At 43.5% G+C, this 14,828-nt stretch overlaps 1 protein-coding gene across 1 annotated transcript in view; it reads right to left on the bottom strand.

Moving 5' to 3' along the window:
• Positions 1–4,036, bottom strand: part of LOC128703607 (uncharacterized) — a 224,095-nt gene extending 220,059 nt beyond the window's left edge. The window contains exon 1 of the mRNA XM_070101205.1: positions 1,460–4,036. The gene's annotated coding sequence lies outside the window, so the exon portion shown is untranslated. The remainder of the gene's footprint in view (positions 1–1,459) is intronic.
• Between the last annotated feature and the right edge of the window lie 10,792 nt (positions 4,037–14,828).

Below are 14,828 nucleotides of genomic sequence, written 5' to 3'. Positions count from 1 at the left end.
GTGAGAGAAGGCAACTAGTTTTTTCTGACGACTTGCTGTCGAAGTGTGAGAGGGTGCGAGAGGGTGAAGTGTGAAGGGATACAGGGAGACCGTTTAGAGACTAGATGGACTTGAGTCCTGGAGGTGGTGAGTGTGTATGTGTGTTTTAACTAGAATGTATAAGGGTGATGGACTGATTACATCGTCTTCAAGTATCTTCTGCCTCTATCAACTTTTCTGTACTCGACTGAAGAAGCCTACTGTGTAGGCGAAACGTTTCGAAATAAAGATACCTAACTGTTGCATATGTGTCTTACCTAACAACACAAGGAGTGAGTTAACTATCACAACGATGAGGCATTACCTGACTCCTACTAATCTGATCATGAACGGTTAACACCTGACTTAGACTGAGTTGACCCTTGAAAGGTTGAGAGCCATCGTTCTCAGCTTTACAACTCTATTGTCCAGCCTCTTTGGGAAGGCGATTATTGACCTGGGCGCGACTTGCTGAAGTATAACTGTCTTTCAGATAAAGCTTAGAAGTGATGCAAAAAAGTTTGATTCAACAATTCACCTTTTTTATTATAATTATCAGATTTGAACGCCAGTTTGCAATTAACACAATATTGTGGTGAAAATCAAGTTTATAACATAACACATTACAAACTTCCCTAACATTCCCTTCGTTTTCATACACACGCTTGTTGAAATATCTTCTGCTTCTCCTACATAATTTTTCTGATCATTGCTTGCAAGGCAGCAACAACACCCACATGTCAATGTTGTCGTTATGTTTAATTTTGACTACTAGTGATATTATTATAATCAAAAGAAGCGCTAAGCCACAAGGGCTATACAGTCTACTAGTGATATAATTACTGCATTCCAACGTTACTTTAATACTGTTATATCAGGCTATCTACTAATACACTGGATTGACTTGGCATGCTAATTTGGTTAATGGGCTTTAAAGCCTATCGACTACACGATGGTCATTAGGATTGCATGTAACCTGTTCACTACCTGTTAAGACTACTCTAATTCCTAATCTAGGACTGCAGTAACCTCTCAGTGTATATACACTGAGAGACATACACTTCATGGTGTATATATCATGTATGTTGTGATTACTTTTTAATGAACTGTGAAAAAGTGTATACGAGTGAATTATTATTATTATAGGGAGCGCTAAACACGTAGGGATTAAACAGGGTTTGTGCGGGGGGGGTGGGGGTTGGAAGGCATTCAGGCTCAATTCGGGGAACTGGAATACATATCCAATTCCCTAGATCAAGAGCCCCTCACCACCATCAAGGAACCTCCCCTGAAGGGACTTGCGAGCCAAGAGATTTATACAAATATTAATAAGAAAAAAAACGGAAGCTATAATTTTTATATAAAAAACATAATAATAATAATAATAATAATAATAATAATAATAATAATAATAATAATAATAATAATAATAATAACTTACCTTGGTTTTCTTTCAACAGTTGACCTGGTGTGGAGTAGACACTAATAATTCTCAGAATTACCCTGACTTTTGTCTCCTTGTCAGATTACAGTTTTATCCCACTAACAGGATTCCTCCAGAATTTTTTTCCCCACTCTATCACGTCTTAACTTTTCCCACAGTACGATAATACCTTAGAATGTAATTTTCCATTTTTCATGCATTATTCACTTAGTTCAATGATGTTAATATATATGTTTTTATTCAGGTAATATTGGCCGCCTATTCATTTAGCTTCTCATATCGTTCGTATTACAACGTTTTGGCAAACTTCTTTTCTCTATTAATAAAGTTTTTGTCACAATGTTTCACAAGACAGTGTTGGGAATAATGGAACATTATTTTCTGCCTACAGTTTAGAACTGGTTTAATATCTTAATTATTGACATCTGATGAAATAATTAACAAGTAAATTATTGTCTTACTTTTGTTTACTGAGATACACTTGCAGTAATCTTAGATTTTTTTTTTTAATCAATAGTACAGCTGTAATTATTATAAATATTTCTTGATTACCAATAGTGCTTTAAATTTCAATTATCTTCATTCATTTCGTGTTCCTTGTAGCTGTGCAGAGTTAGATAAGATAAGATTTCGTTCGGATTTTTAACCCCGGAGGGTTAGCCACCCAGGATAACCCAAGAAAGTCAGTGCGTCATCGAGGACTGTCTAACTTACTTCCATTGGGGTCCTTAATCTTGTCCCCCAGGATGCGACCCACTCCAGTCGACTAACACCCAGGTACCTATTTGCTGCTAGGTGAACAGGACAACAGGTGTAAGGAAACGTGTCGAAATGTTTCCACCCGCCGGGAATCGAACCCGGGCCCTCTGTGTGTGAAGCGGGAGCTTTAGCCACCAGGCCACCGGGCCTGGTGAAATATAATCTCTTTTTAAGATTATAGTGAAATTAATGATTATATATGTGGTGTTGGATCATGATCCGATTAACTGTGTACGATTGTTCAAGTCTCTGTTCATAATGTTCTTTTTATCCAAGATTATTCGTAATTTGTCCATCATCAGTAATTAGTGTTGATGGTTAGATTCGTCGGGGAACGCTAAATCCGCAGGGGGTCGTAGATCATTTGGGAAATGGAAGATACGGCTCTCTATGCTACAGTAAAGTATTATTGAGTTATTACGTCACATAATGGCGTCTTCAGGGAGTAAATGAATTATGGTGCATCTTCCTTGACGCAACTACGATAGTGTGGTGCATCTCCATGGAGCAACTACGATAGTGGTGCATCTTAATGAAGCAACTATAAGTGTGTTGTATCTTCGTGAAGCAACTACAGCTGTATAGTATCTTCATGAGGCGACTGCAACAATGTGTTGCATTTTCATGAAGCAACTACAAGTGTGTTGCATCCTCATGAAGCAACTACAAGAGTGTGTTGCATCCTCATGAAGCAACTACAAGAGTGTGTTGCATCCTCATGAAGCAACTACAAGAGTGTGTTGCATCCTCATGAAGCAACTACAAGAGTGTGTTGCATCCTCATGAAGCAACTACAAGAGTGTGTTGCATCCTCATGAAGCAACTACAAGAGTGTGTTTCAAACAAGCGAGGCGACTTAACCACTTAAAATCTTTAGTCCAGGTCGATGATTTGGAGACCTGCATAGATTACAGAGGTATTTGATTTCTCCAAAGAAGAAAATTTATCCTGATTCAGGTCTTCTGTCACACATGACCCACTCAACGAAGTTTTTGGTCATTTGACCGAGGTCTTTCTGTATCTTACTGGTCCACCCAGTAAAGAAATAAATACCACATCATGAGATGGTACATTTTCAACCTCATATATAAAAAAAAAATAGGTCTCTATTCAGAAGTGTCTAAGCATACAAAAATCCATTCAATCGAAACTGAGGGAAGAGTACTGAGAGTATTATACAAGTATCCACAGGTCTAATTACTGATAATATTCTCCAGGACAATGTCCTGGCACGGTTTATAATATATCGACGACCTTTCAAGAAAAATTTTTTGATAATATTCGTTAGGAGACAGGACAAGTGTCTCCCAACACGGATCTTAATGATATAAATGACCCGTTCAAGGGTCAGCACAGACAGATCTCATTGAATCTACCTGTCCAATTGTTATTCCGGACTGCAGACTTAATCGAACATGTTGAGATTTGAAAAATAGACTTGTGAAATATGACATTTTCTTGTGAAGTTGTCACTTAATTGAACTGAGACACAAGATTCTATTTTAGTCACACTTCAAATGTCAAATGAGGGTTTGCTAGTGTATACAGCCTCAAGCAGTGCTGGAGCAGGTTGACCATCCGTAGCGGCTTCTAGTAGCAAGAAAACGATGAAAAATGTTCAGATTTGAAGAGTTCTTGAGTCTTGCGCGTAGATAGTACATGGCAGTCCTTAATCTAAATAGAAATATAATATTCTTCTGAGCAGATAGCCTCGGTGTGGACTTCCAAGTCCTCTGCTCTCTATCTTTCCCATGACTTTCACTCTCTAGATAGGGGACAAGCGTGACTAAAGTGAGGGTGTTTTGTGCGATTGAGGGGGGCGAGGGGCGGGGAGCGGCGCGCCCAACCTCACTCCACCGCGTCCTACGCAACACTAATATACTCCACCATGTGACTCCCTCTATATCACCTCTCCTCGTGCACACTATTGTACACACTTTCCTTCCACTCGTAGAGGGAGGCTACCTTGATGCTGGTGAGGGGCTCTTGATATAAATATATTGGAACTGCTCTTCCTTCCATGGAATAACCTTCTTACTGGGTAGTTCTCATCGCTACCAGGCTATGCTGCTTACATTTCCCAAAGCTCTGACACTGGTAACACTTCAATGTCTGTGTACGACAAGAGACTAGGTCATAATAAACTGATGGAGGATCGAGCCTTCACCCACTCCTCAAATAACCTACATAGGTTTAGCGTGTCATGAAATGAAATGCAATGCAAATCACTGTTGTAGTTATGGTATTTGAGAAGTTAAAAGACTGCATAACTCGCTGATCTTTTCTATTCAGTGATTCTAGTGGGTAGGTCCTGACCTGGTTGTATTATGTAGACAGTGGGACAATCTTTACAAGAAATTTCCTAGATTCACAAATCACGCGCATTTAGAAGAGGGAGCTAATAACAAGCTATCAGCCTTTCCTACATCATTGTCAAGTCACAATTAAACGAGAAAACGTTATCGTAAGATTCATTTTTCAATTGCGGGTCATTTGTGAATTGTTTCAGGTGTGATATCGTGGCTTTTATTCTTCAGTTCCCTAGGATCTAAGATTGATGAGCAACTTCACCTGTATTACGGTACCCCCTTGAAGAGTGACCTAGTAGGTAATGTATTAAGGAAACATTTGGCCCACGGTGGGCCAAATGTTTCAATTAAATGTTTCAATTCAATACAGATAGTAAAACAATGAAATATTAGTATGGAGGTAAAGTGTAGTGTAGGTGGGGTGCTGTAAATTGTAAATGATGTCACCTGACAGCTGCATCCTTGTGTTTTAAAATAAATTCAGCTCAAGCTCTGGAGATAACTAAAACTTCTTGTGTTCGACACGCCTGTATTGCTAAGACTAGTGACTCTGTACCTTCTAGGCAATGGCACCTCTGTATATCTTTCTTTTTGATGAGTGGTTTCTCACCATTTCGTTTTATTACGTGGTCGTGGCTATTTCTGCGAAAACAGATGTTATTGGCGTTTTCAACAGTGCTCACGGGTATGCAAGTCCCAGGCCCTTTCTCCCACATATACTTTCTCGCAACCTTCACATGGTGTAACATACAATACAATCGGAAACTGGCGGTCTTAACAATGTACAAGCCACATGAGGATGGGAATCTTTATTATTAATATAATAAAAAAGCGCTAAATCACAAGGGCTATACAGCGCTGCTTGGAATCTTTAGTTTCAGGTCTTTCGCACCTGTGCATCGTCAGGAGCTATGCTATGTTGCAAGACTACCAACAGATTCCTATTAGGGAAAATTCTCTGAAGCAAGGCAGAAGCGTATCAGCTGCCCCACTCTCTCAGAACCCATGGAGAGATGCTGTGGTCCCACTGCCTTCAAAGTATCTAGTTCGAGGTGTCTGGCTCTGTCGGGGTTCAAGCAACAGGGTCCACGTGGCCTAATTTTTAACTTATTCTTTCCGTTTCTGTTATCAGAGAAAAACATTGTTTCCTCTGCCTTTCCTCTCACATAAGTGTCCAGGAGCATGACTAAAACTCCCGCTTCACACACAGAGGGGCCCGGGTTCGATTCCCGGCGGGTGGAAACATTTCGACACGTTTCCTTAGCAGCAAATAGGTACCTGGATGTTAGTCCACTGGTGTGGGTCGCATCCTGGGGGACAAGATTAAGGACCCCAATGGAAATAAGTTAGACAGTCCTCGATGACGCACTGACTTTCTTGGATTATCCTGGGTGGCTAACCCTCCGGGGTTAAAAATCCGAACGAAATCTTATCTTATCTTATGAAGACAATGTAAGTTTATTTAGGCACCGATACACACAAGTACAATTATCATACGTCAGACAAAAGGAATTATTTCCATTAGGATCTTTGTAATATATATATGAAATGACTAATATTTCATTTAGTGTAACATTGCCCGGTTTTTTATTTATTTATTTATTTATTTATTTAGTAATTTAAGCATACGTACAGAGGTACAAAAAATACAGGTAAGAGCAGCATGCCAAAGCCACTTATATGCATAGCATTACGGGCTGGCTTAAAATTAACTTAAGATTAACTAAGCAATGATGAAATCAGTGATAAAACATTATTGTAAACAGATAACTATAAAGCACAAATGAGTATTACAAAGACAGGTCATATGGTTGCTTGCATTGCTGTACATTCAGTCGAATGGAGTATTCTGTTAGGTAGTGTATTTAAAAAAATAATAAAGTTAGATTGGGTCCTAGGTTTAACATTTGTGTGATATAATTGTGAGTAACATATAGGATATACAATTTATAAGGTTCAGTTATTCAGTATTTATTTGGTTTTGAGTGAGTAATTGATCTTTGAGAAGAGACTTGAATTTATAAACAGGTAGTGTTTCTTTTATATTTACAGGTAATGAATTCCAGATTTTAGGGCCTTTTATGTGCATTGAGTTTTTGCATAGCGTGAGATGGACACGAGGAACATCAAAGAGTGATCTGTGCCTTGTATTATGGTCATGTGTTCTGTTGAGGTTGGCAAGGAGATGTTTGAGGGGAGGGTTAATATCAGAGTTAAGTGTTCTATGTATGTAATAAGTGCAATAATAAGTATGGATGTTTTGTATGGTGAGTAGGTTGAGTGTTTTGAACATTGGAGGAGTGTGCTGCCTGTAGTGAGAATTTGTTATCATTCTAACTGCAGCCTTTTGTTGGGTAATTAGTGGTCTGAGATGGTTAATTGTTGTTGAGCCCCATGCACAAATTCCATAGGTGAGATAGGGGTAAATAAGAGAGTGATAAAGGGCCAGGAGGGCTGACTGTGGAACATAGTACCGTATCTTCGATAGTATGCCTACAGTCTTGGAAATTTTCTTAGAAATTTGTTGTATATGTGTATGAAATTTGAGTCTATTATCGAGGTGGATTCCTAGGAATTTTCCCTCTGTTAGCTTTGAGATAGGTGATCCGTTTATTGTTATGTTAAGAGGTACATCTGTAGCTCTGTTACCAAACTGAATGAAGTAGGTTTTGTCAATGTTTAGTGTAAGTTTGATAGTCCTCATCCAGGTAGATATTTTCTGTAATTCGGTGTTTACAGTATTGGCTAGCGTGACTGGGCTCGGGTGAGAGAAGACGTATGTGGTGTCATTTGCAAAAAGTGTGGGTTTGAGTAATTGCGAAGCATTTGGTAGGTCATTTATGTATAGGAGAAAGAGAAGAGGGTCAAGGACACTTCCCTGTGGGACACCAACTGTAATTGGTTGTGCGGAAGAGCTTGCCCCATTTGCGTACACATATTTGCTTCTGTTGCTGAGGTAAGACTTGAGGTAGTTGAGGGAGTGCCCTCTTATACCATAGTGTGACAATTTTACGTGGAGCAAGTCATGGTCAACTGTATCAAAAGCTTTACGTAAGTCAATGAAGATCCCCAGTGGGACTTCTTTTTTCTCTATTGCAGGATGTGGAAATTTATTTGGTCCAAATAGTTCCACAGCTCAGATCCAGCATGAGCGTCTGGTCGTCTGAGCCGAGCGACCCTTAAACCCTCCCAAACAAGCAAGGCATTCTCTGGTTGGCGGTTGGTAAGCTTATTTAATTTATAGATTTACTCTTCAGGGAAGGAGTAGGTAGGTTTACTGGTAATACACTAATATTAGGTTTACTAAGGCATCTGTAGATAATGATAGAGTAGACCTAAGACCTTAACATAGGTAGTAATAGGCCGATAATGTAGGCAAACATTAGGATAAGTTAGCTAGGGAGAACTGGCAGCCCTAGCTTGAATGGCGGGGCGCAGGTCACAAAGACAGAATAGCGTCCTTCTTACGATAGACTTCGACTGGACAAGACGTGCCGTGAACATCAGGCGGCGCCCCCACGTGTCTTCACATCTGAGACCTGGGGAAATCTGGTAGAGACACCTCGATGTACCGTAGATGATCTCCTCCATCAGCCCATACAGTAAGACGAGATATTCACCCTTTCCCGTAGGATCTGGCCAGTGACTTAGGAGATCGTGAGTTGAGTTAACTGAGGGCTCGGCGTGCTACAGAGAGAGTATGCCCAGTAAGTACCAGCGTCTCAGAGTCGTCTGAAGCTAGCGTCTGAGTCTGCATAGTTATACTAGGGGATACATACCCTCTTGGATATAGGAATTTCTGAGGTGCAGGCAGGACACTAATAACGATTGAATATTGCAGGAATTAATGCTCCCGGTTGCACGTGGTTCCCAAGGGGAAGTCCAAGGGGGCTAAAGCTAGGCTTAGGAAGTTGAAGATCAGGATATATGCTGCAACACCAAGTAAGTTAGTCCTTTATACGTGCATGCAGGCGAGGTTTCTTGCAATACCAATCATTTGTGAAAAAATCTGTCCTATAAGCCACTTGTGAGGCTGAGGTACCCATCTCAGAGCTCGGTGTCAACAGAGTTTGCCAGGGTAGGCGACTCACTTGGAGGCAGCCCAGACAAATTTTCACAAAGTGGTCCTTCGAAAACCGGATGTGGAATAGCTAGGTTAAGCTATCATAGCTAGGCCACAGTTAGGAACCAGTTTTACAGAGTTAGGTTAAGCTATCATAGCTAGGCCACAGTTAGGTTAAGCTATCATAGCTAGGCTACAGTTAAGAACCAGTTTAACAAAGTTAGGTTAAGCTATCATAGCTAGGCCACAGGTTAAGCTATCATAGCTAGGCCACAGTTAGGAACCAGTTTAAAAAAGTTAGGTTTAAGTTAGCACACCTAGGTCAAAGTTACTCAGAGGCTAGGCCAAGCTGACTATACACAGAAGTTGTTATTTGCAGTAATTTACAGGCAGGCCAGGTAGGCTAGAGAAGCTTGTGAATTTAATTATTTACAGTGATTACAAGTAATCCAGAGTAGGAGACTTGTGTGTTAATTACTTACAGTGGATTTGCAAGGTAGCCACAGTTAGGCTAGGCTTGTGCAATATTTACAAAAGGTTATAGTAGCTAGGACAGATTTAACCTAGTTATTATTTACAGGGAGTTATAAAGCCAGGTTTAAGTTATAGCACACTAGCTAGGTTAGGATTTACCTTATCCAACCATCCACGCTAAACAGAGTAAGCTGGGCACAGTTAGGCCAAGCTGTTTACATACATTATTTATTTACTGTTTCACAAGTTGAATTGTTGAATTTGCTTGTGTTAACCAAGTGATTTAATTTGTACACTGCACTTTTATTGTGATTTTCATCATCTTTGATTCATGTTAATGTGGGATTTGTGAATTATACCTGAGACTAGGTTAAGTCCTGTAATTATTTGCTGGCATTGTACAGTTAAGTGCTAGGTTAAGCTTTCACATCGATACACATTTTGATTGGGATTTGAGAGCTAACAGTGTACATTTTTGATTCATAGTAGAGTCAATATAACAAAGGGAATTGTTAAGCTTGTTGAGAAGCCTTAAGACTCGTTCATTCTTACCTAACACCGTGACGTGCTGTGGGGTGGACTGGGTAAAGTACAATTAGTGTCACACTCCTCATTAAACTTCGACAATGGCAGATGGGGGTTCAGGAGAGTCTGGTTCAGTGCTAACAAAATTAAAACGATCAGTAGCAGCATACAAAGGGCATCTGAACAGAACGCGTAACAGGTGCAAGGCTACTTGCCAACGCAGTAATGTAGACTGCGATGATTTGCAGAACTGCTTGAAGAGTTTGGGGGAAAAATGGGAAGCCTATGAACAAGCATTCTCAGCATATGAGCTACAGGCTATTGAGGATGAGGAATCCCAGGGAAGTCTTCAGCAGGCTGTGGACGAATTCACTAAGGATGATGTAGATTGTCATCAGGAGATGAATATGTACAAAGATAAGTTAAGTACATTAAAGGCTAGTATTCCAAGGATGGTGTTGAACACCGCAGGTACCCCAAACAACCACACACCTGTCAATATGTTGCCCAAGTTGCCCCAGCTGAATTTACCAACGTTTGACGGAACCTTAACAGAGTACATTGGTTTCTGGGATCAGTTTAGAGCCCAGATAGATGACAGAAATGATTTGTCAGATGCCGTCAAGTTGCAGTATTTGCGGTCGCAGCTCAAGGGTAAAGCCTTAGATCTGGTCCGGCACTACCCGATTACTGACGCTAATTACCAACATGCCAAAGACCAATTAGAAGACATGTTTGGCAACACTGAGGAGATAAAGGTAGCTATACTTTATCGGTTGTTGGATCTAGAGGCTTGCCGACATGACCGTCAAAGTCTAGAGAAGTTCCGTATTGAGGTTATGAGCTTGTCCAATAGTTTCAGAGATTTGCATGATGAGAATGATTCAAAATGGATCCTTAGCCAGGTGATTCAGAGGAAACTGGCTAGCACGACAGTGCATGAGTTACACTTAAAACATCGGACGAATAGGTTCACGATAGACCAAATTGTTGAAGGGTTAGGGGATCTCATATCTCACCTGAGCATAGGTCAGGGGGAGAAATTACCTACCAAGGAGAAGTCGGTCGACTTCCCCAGACATTCGAGAGATAGACCTAAACCACCTCCCACTAAAGTAGGCACGTATTATGCCCAGGGCGAACCCTCCACCCACAGGGCCAAGGGAGAAGCCACTAAAGCGGCCAGTATGAGACGGTGCGTGTTTTGTGATGAAGAACACGCTAGTTCAGGGTGTTCAAGCTTCACCACCTATAACCAAAGGGTTCAACGGCTAAGAGAGTTGAGACTTTGTTTCAAGTGTTGTGGAGAACATTTTGCCAGGGACTGTAACACCATGCTCAGGGAGTGTCGGGGCTGCCGGAAGGGAAAGCACCACAGTGCACTGTGTCCTAATGATGCCGGATTAGCACAAGTTAAGGAGAGCAAACCGCAAGAAAGGGCGGAGAGCAAGAACAAGTCAGAAGTAACGATGAGTGTGGTGAGTACGGCACCGAGAATTTGTTCTGGTGAGCAATTTCAAGGCTCGGTGGCCTTGCCCACCATAATGGCGGTGGTCGCGAACGGGAAGAAGTCTGAAACAACCCGTTTGTTCTTCGACAGTGGGGCACAGAGATCCTTCATAGCAGAGAGTCTAGCCACTAGGTTGAAGCTGGAGACAGTTGGTAAAGTTGACATGAAGGTGGAAGGGTTTGGTGGGGAAGTCCCACGCAGGTCTTATCCAGTAGTCAATGTGACGGTCAGGTTAGCCGGGCATCGACGGGAAATTTCAGCCTTGATGGTGAAGAGGCTGCCCAATATCATTACCACTAGGGGACTGGCTGAAGCAGTCAAACGTTTGAGGGAGTTGGGTGTGAAGCTAGCAGAACCAGACATTGCTACAGACAATGTTAGTAATGTAGGCATATTGGTAGGAGGGGATTACCTAGACGAGTTCGTGTCTACGAGAAGGGTTATCAAGGAAGGTGTGGGCCTGTACAGGACTCCAGCGGGGTACATCGTAGGAGGCAGAATACCAGCTCACTTCCCTGCGACCCCGGGAAAGGAGGGCTCTGGTATTACAGCGACTGAGGCTGTACTGGTGATGCAGATTGGTGTGCACGAAGGCCTGTCAGAGGCGCAAGTTGGCATATCCGACAGTGAGCCGGTCCATAAACTATGGGACCTGGATGTAGTAGGGATTAAAGGTGACCAGCCGCCCCCCGAACACGAAGAGACGTATCGAGATTACTTGAACCATGTGCAGTTCAGGGACGGGCAGTATTGGGTGCGACTCCCATGGAAACCGGGCCACCCAACGCTGCCCACTAATTTCAAGAGGGCACGTGGTCAGTTGAATTCATTGGTGAACAGCCTGACCAGGAAGGGTCTGGTGGGGAAATATGATGATATTATTAAGGAACAGCTGGCCCTTGGGTTCATCGAGAAAGTGCCCAATGCCAGCCCTGGGGAAAACACCCATTATCTTCCACACATGGCAGTCACCAAGGAGTCGGTAACCACTCCCATCAGAGTAGTCTTCAACTGCAGCTCGCAGGCGAGTCCCCGAGAGCCATCGTTGAACGACTGTCTGCTCACAGGGCCCTCCCTGACGCAGAAATTAGCAGATGTGTTGTTGAGATTCAGGACGGAACAGTACGCCTATGCGGCAGACATTAGCAAAGCCTTCCTACGTATTGGGTTGCAGCCACAGGATAGGGACTACACAAGGTTCTTGTGGCTGGCTAACAGGGAGATGCCCAAGCAAGGGTATGATACCTATAGATTCAGGGCAGTGTTGTTTGGTGCCACTAGTTCACCATTCCTATTACAGGCTACCATAGACTACCACCTTGTGAACTGTAACAGCCCGCTTAAAGAATTACTGAAGACCCTATTTTATGTAGACAACATGCAGGGTACCACCTCAGATGAAAGGCTGTTGATGGATATTTACCGAGAGTCTAATCAGGAGATGCTCTCAGCTAACATGCCATTGAGAGAATGGGTGACAAACAATCCAACGTTGCGGGGCATGGTGGAACATGACTATACTGGCTACTCAGTGCCTGAGGTAACATCGGTGTTGGGACTAGAGTGGGAAGTCAAGGAAGACAGACTTAGGCTAAAGAGGAAGCCTGATGGGGAAGGGAAGCTGACCAGGAGGTCTTTGCTGAGCAAAGTGCAGACTGCCTTCGATCCTTTGGGTTTGTTGACACCCATCACCATTCGAGGGAGGATGCTAGTACAACAGACCTGGGAGCTGAACCTAGGTTGGGACGACCCACTGCCAGAAACAGTCTGCCAGGAGTGGGATCTGGTTAACAAAGACCTAGCGGAATTGCACGAGTTCACATTCCCCAGGTCCATCGGGTGCACCGGGCGGGATTATGACTTGCACGTCTTTTGTGATGCCTCCTCCAGGGCCTATGGGGCAGTAGCGTATTTGGTGGCCGGGGACCAAGTCAATCTGGTCACCAGTCGTGCGCGGGTGACACCCCTGAAGGATTGCTCGATCCCAAAGCTAGAGCTCACAGCGATGTTGCTGGGAGCAAGACTGGGTAAGTACGTAGAGGAGGTGTTAAGTAATCTGAGGGTGACACACACCTATGTATGGACAGACTCGGAGGTGGCCTTACAGTGGGTCCAGAATGACAGGTCTAAGCTCCCCTATGTCAGGAATCGGGTAAAGGAGATACGGGAACTACAGTCAACATCAACAATTCTGTATGTGCCTACAGATCAAAACCCAGCCGACCTGATAAGCCGAGGGGTGACACACAGAAAGTTGAGTAAAGGCGAGCTTTGGTTCAAAGGCCCAGACTGGTTACCGGCAAGGGATTGCTGGCCGGAGCAGAAATTCGTGGAGACAATCAGCAGCATAGTACATTTTGCGGGGGAACACGACACTGAATTATTTGACCCCAGGCGCTACTCCTCGTGGAGAAAACTTATAGGAGTCACGGAAATGGTATTTCGATTCGTGAGGAAGCTGCATGACAAGGTAAGCCAGGGTCGACAGTTGTCTCTAGTGGGTCCCAGAGAATATTGGATAAGGCAGTACCAAAGGGGGAGGTTTCCAGGAGTGCTGGAAGTACTTGCGACCCGGCAGCAGGTTATGGCATCAGGACGCGTGTCCAGCGATGACGACTCAGGGAACAGCAAATTGGTTCACTCATTGGGATTGTTCCTAGATCATGCGGGGCTAATAAGATGCAGGGGAAGAATACAAAACTCTGAGCTCAGCTATGGGGCCAAACATCCCGTGCTGCTGGGAAAGGAGGGATGGGCGACAGAGCTATTGATACAAGATGCCCATCAGAGGACCTTACATGGGGGGTTTGGAGATACCCTCACCTGCCTACGTCAGAATTACTGGGTACTGAAGGGTCGAGCTGCCGTCAAAAGGGTGCTAAAGAGTTGCACGGTCTGCCGGCGGTACGATGGGAGGACCCTACCCTACCCAGGTCCACCACCGCTGCCTCAGGAGCGGGTACATAGTGACAGGCCCTTTGAGACTGTAGGAATAGACTATACTGGGGCTATCACATTGAAGAACCCAGGAGACGTTAAGGAGGGCCCTCAGAAAGTATATGTCTGCCTGTTTACCTGTGCCACTACTCGAGCGGTGCATTTGGAGTTGGCAGAAGATATGACGACAGAGACTTTCGTGAAGTTGTTCAGGAGGTTTACTGCCAGATTCTCGTGCCCGCGATTGATTATCTCGGACAATGGCACAAGCTTTAGGGCGGCCGATAAAGTTTTCAGGAATCTTAGGGACAACGGAGAAGTACGAGAACACCTGAAGAGAATAGAGTGCGAGTGGAGGTTCATAGCTCCCAGGGCACCCTGGCAAGGGGGATTCTATGAACGCATGGTGGGCACAGTCAAAAGGTGCATTCGGAAGGTCTTGCACGGCAGGAGGGTGAGCTGTGATGAACTGAGGACAGTGTTAGTTGAGATAGAGGCAAGAGTTAATAACAGGCCTCTGACCTACGTACAAAATGGGATTGACGAGCAAGAAGCTCTCACCCCCAATCACATGCTGTTTGGAAGAAGGATTGAGCCCTTCCCCGCAATTTTGAGTCAGTCTTCCAAGGAGCTGGATTATTATGGGCCAGATGGTCCCCCCATCAATGAAGAACTGCACAGGAGTCACAACAGACTGGTGAACATCCTGGACAAATGGAACCAGGTGTGGCGCAGGGATTACTTGACAACCTTGCGGGAACATTTCTATGGTGCCGACCCCGAGGCGAA

The sequence above is a fragment of the Cherax quadricarinatus genome, chromosome 76, assembly GCF_038502225.1.
Source record: "Cherax quadricarinatus isolate ZL_2023a chromosome 76, ASM3850222v1, whole genome shotgun sequence".
In the NCBI taxonomy this organism is placed as follows: domain Eukaryota; kingdom Metazoa; phylum Arthropoda; class Malacostraca; order Decapoda; family Parastacidae; genus Cherax; species Cherax quadricarinatus.
Note: the sequence above shows the minus strand (reverse complement) of the source record. Positions and strands in the feature narration are given on the sequence as shown.